The sequence below is a fragment of the Mus caroli genome, chromosome 7 (genome assembly GCF_900094665.2).
Source record: "Mus caroli chromosome 7, CAROLI_EIJ_v1.1, whole genome shotgun sequence".
NCBI classification, from domain to species: Eukaryota; Metazoa; Chordata; class Mammalia; order Rodentia; family Muridae; genus Mus; species Mus caroli.
In genome coordinates, this window is record NC_034576.1 from 107,449,194 (window position 1) to 107,454,176 (window position 4,983).

The window sequence follows — 4,983 nt, forward strand, 5'->3', positions numbered from 1 at the left end:
AAAAAAAAAAAAAGAACCACATCCAGGAGCAAAAGAGCAATATTGATAAGAATAAACATGATGTTGACTCTGATGGTGATACAAACTAGACAGGCAATGCCCATGTGCTCACAAAAAATATGAGGGATATGATGCTCACAGCTTTTAAGAATGTGGGAAAGAACTCTGAAAACATGACCTCAAAAATATATAAACAGAATTTATTGGCTATGTAAAATATTGGGGTGCAATATGAATTATATGAGGGGTTTCATGGACCTAAAAGAACAGAGGCAGCTGCACCATGAGATAGATTGTCAGAAAGATACAAAGGCAGGCCTATTCCAGAGGTCAATGTCAGCTTGGGTCAGGGAGAATTTAGGCCAAAGCATGATAGGAGTGGTGATCTCAGAACTGGATCCCACTAGCTAGCTTATTGTCTATTCTTACAAAAGCAGGCAGATCTCTGAATTCATTTATAATGTTAAGAATAATCTCATTGCTGTCTTTTCCTAGGATTCAAGAGGTTATGATAAAAAAAATGCTGAGTGGTGGGATAATCAAGAGGGAACCTGGGGTGGGTGATTGATTTGATATTTAAATAAACGACTGGACTTTGGTCTTCAAGAGTGGGGCTGTCTAATTATCTTCAGAAGACTGTCTCTATCAGAAGACAGGCTATCATCTTGTACACACAATTTGACTCTAGTTGTTCTTTTCACTGCTCCTGAACACCACTTCTTCAAAATCCCTCTCTAAGCTGAGGCTGGTCCTTGGCACAGGCCAGATCCAATTCAACTAAATGTAATTTACAGATTTAGTGAAATCTCACTCAAAATTCCCATGACATTCTTCAAAAAACAGAAACCAAAATATCCTACAACTCTTATGGAAACACAAAATACCCTTGATAGCCTAAGAAACAATGAACACACATACACACACACACATAAAAGAAAAGAAAAACAAAAGGGGAAATCAATGCTGGAGTGATTACCATTCTACATTTCAAGATATGTTACAAAGCTATAGTAACAAAAAGAACATGAAAATATCTTTTAGGTGTGCAATGTCATTTCATTATAAACTAATTTGTATTTCCTGGTGAGTTTTCATGTGTTTTTTGTGACTAATCTCTTTATGAAGAGATTATCTATTTGAAACTTGACTAAGTTTTCAAATGTTGGATGGTTGTCTTACTACATGTATAAAAATGTTCTGTAAAGTTGCAATCCAAATATGTTGTCTGATATGAGTTACAAGCATCTTTTTACAGTATTGAATTTGCAGATTTCAATTTCTTAGTATATTGTAAAAGGCAAATTTTAAATAATTTTATGTGACCAGTACCAGAATAGGAACTATGAAGGTCAGAGGATGAGTTAAGAGTTTTCTCAGTCATCTCTTAACAGGACCCACTCTCTGATTACAGCCCGTGTCTAGGATGCATGTGAGTCATACTTGCCATCTAGAAGAAATCCTTCATGCTTGAAAAGGGCTCGAAACTCTTGTCTATCTATAGGGTCTTGTCTAATTGGCACACACATACACACACACACACACACACACACACACACACACACTAGAAGACACAGTGTTTGTTGTGTGGCAAGTGAAGCTAAAAGATTTTGATAAACTTTTTTCACTGTCTTAGCTGAAACAAGATATATGCAGAGACTCATTCTGTGCACAAGAGGCTTCCTGGTGTTTAACCTAGAAGTTTCCTTTCCTCTTTTTATTTCTCTGTACTTTAGTGCTGTATCCTTATTTCTCCATTGTACTTTTTTTCCATTTATGCTTACTTACATATAAGTACTCCTCTTTAGAAAGGAAAAAGACTATAATACTACAAATCAGAGGCTCACAGTAAAACTTCCTTGCTAAACAATATCGTCACTGGACGATCTTGAATCTGCTTGGTTCTCATCCCATAAATAATAGGGTTAAGAGCCAGGGGAATGATTACATATAAGTTAGCAAGAAGGATGTGGATATATCGTGGAATATTGTGCCCAAATCGATGAGTCAAGAAGGAGAAAAGGGCTGGAGTGAAGAAAGCCAAGATCACACACACATGGGAACCACAGGTATTAAGAGCTTTGAGCCTGGCTTCCCAGGATGGAAATTTGAATACAGCCTGAAGAATTTTCACATAGGACAGAGCACTAAAATAACATCCAGAAGTATCATAGATATGAGTATTAATCCAAATAATACATTAACCTTGATGCTGATGCATGCCAGCCGGGCAATACCCATGTGCTCACAGTATGTGTGCAGTATGATATTATGCTCACAGAATGAAAGCCTTAGAATGAGAAATATAAGTGGAAAAAACAAAATGAAATTTCTGAATAGTCAAACTCCAGCAATAATGCAGATCATTCTGTTGGTGAGGAGAGTGTTGTATCGAAGAGGGTTACAGATAACAATGTAGCAATCAAAGGCCATAGCCACAAGTATGAATGTTTCCATGCCTGTAAACAGATGTATGAAGAACATTTGAGCTACAGTCCCTAAAGGCAATCTTATGGAAGCCAAACCAGTATATGCCAAGTGTTCTGGGTACAGTTGCTGTAAACAGACCCAAGTCAGTAGCAGACAGTATGGCCAGTAAGTAGAACATAGGTTGGTGAAGGCTGTGCTCTAGATGGATTACAAAGAGAATGATGACATTCCCTAGGACAGCAATAAGATGGGTTGTTCCAAATGGCAAACCAAGCCAGAACTGCAACTCTTCCAGTCCTGGGATTCCCAAGAGCAGGAAAGAAGAAGGATGAAACCATGAGCTGTTGCCTGGTGACATGCTGTCAGGAGCCTCTGATGGACAGACTCATTTGAAGGAATCTACACATAGACTTGACAACACTTCATCAGCACTAGTAATGAATAAGAACAGAAAGGATGCCATTAGTATACCTCTCATGAAGTATAGAAATGTGTTTTCCATCATATTTCCTCTCTTTTTCTCTTTTCACTAGTGTAAATGGAATATGGATGTGAATATGTTTTAACAAGTAGATGAATATTTAGACTCTGCACCAGTTAAACTAAATGAAGTTATGTCTTTATATAAACCAAGTTTAGTGTGGAGGATGAACCTAGCCAAGTCATACCGACTTCTATATAGGCTACAACATTTTGAAGTATGACTTATGAATTGTGTAGAAGTATTATCTGACTGATAAATGATTACAGGTCAGACTGCAGATAATATTTTAGCTTTCAAATTTTTCCTTCAAATGTCACTTATATAACTAGGACTATGAGTAAAAAATATGAGTAAAAAGAAAGCCATGGTCTACTTTCATGTATAATGAATGTATCTCTTCCCTGCTCCTTAACTTGACTGTAAATAACTATAATCAGGGGACAGTGCTAACCAAACAACATAGGCTATCAACTAAAAGCCCAATGCCATGTATGGGTTACCTCTTCTTGAGTTGTTGCTTACAGACTATTGCCAGTGTTTTGGTTACCTTCTAGAACACAAGACACTATTGCTAAATACATCACACATTTCAGTTATATAACATGAAGAAATCATGCCAGTATTGACCTGGAAGCTTCATCCGTCCTGGATAATTTTCATAATACTGGGATATGCTATATACACTACAAGAGAAAAAATTCAACCATTTATGACTTCCAGTAAAAATCAGCCTGGCAAGATAAACCCACTAGTGCAATAGTAACATGAATGTTCTGGAATAAACCAAACATTCTTTTCATTGGATTTAAAACCTACTCAACAAACATTAGCTCAGTGAATAAAAGTGTATAGGGAACTTCCAAAGGACCCAAGTTAGGTTCCCACAACTCACAAAGGCAGCTTACTATCACCTATTACTCCAGCTGCAGGGAAAGGTGCCCAAATTTCTAATCTCCAGGAGCACTGCATTCACATGCACGCACATACACACACACACACACACACACACACACACACACATACACACACACATACAAATGAGAAAATAATCATAATAATAATCATAATAGCAATATTTAATAATAATGTCCACTCCAGAAAACAAAACTCATGCCTAGTGCTACTTAATGGAACAAAACCCCATGGCTAGCCAAGTATTAACCCCTATCTATATAAGAACCTAATATTAAATGAACATTGAAATATTCTTATCTTTATATCCATAAATCAATCAGGTTATCTCTCAACACTTATTACAGAAGAATAAAATAAATTGAGTCTGCACAGGTGAGAGTGTAGACTACAGAAGCTAACAGCTTCTGGGACAGGCAGGAGCCACAGAGCATCTAAGGCAGGCCTCTTTTCGGGCTCCAGACATCCCGGCACCTTCTCTGCCAGAGGAGAGGTGTCCAACCCGCCTGGGAGGATTTTGCTGGAGCACCTGAGGGAGCCATCTTGGTTCCTGGATTCCGCTAAGACTAGTCTGCACAGGTGAGAGTGTGGACTACAGAAGCTAACATCTTATGGGACAGAACCTGTTTCCGGCCTTCATCTTCTGCTAAGAGGCAGGTCTGAACGCCTCTGTGCACATTCTCTGAAAGAGGAGAGCTTGCGTGCAGAGAGTGCTCTAACTGCTGAATCTCAGGAGAGAGCTAGTCTCCCAGGTCTGCTGGTAGAGGCTAACAGAATCACCTGAGGAACAAGCTCTAACCAGAGACAACTATAACAACTGACTCTAGAGATTACCAGATGGTGAAAGGCAAACATAAGAATCTTACTAACAGAAACCAAGACCACTCACCATCATCAGAATCCACCACTCCCACCTCAGCCAGTCCTGGGCACCCCAACACACCCAAAAAGCTAGACCGGGATTTAAAGGAATATCTCATGATGATGGTAGAAAACATCAAGAAGGACTTTAATAACTCACTTAAAGAAATACAGGAGAACACTGCTAAAGAGTTACAAGTCCTTAAAGAAAAAAAGGAAAACACAACCAAACAGGTAGAAGTCCTTAAAGAAAAACAAGAAAACACATCCAAACAGGTGATGGAAACGAACAAAACCAT

At 38.4% G+C, this 4,983-nt stretch overlaps 1 pseudogene; it reads right to left on the reverse strand.

The window, feature by feature from the left end:
• Positions 1 to 1,840: 1,840 nt before the first annotated feature.
• Positions 1,841 to 2,785, reverse strand: LOC110298022 (annotated as a pseudogene).
• Positions 2,786 to 4,983: the final 2,198 nt, after the last annotated feature.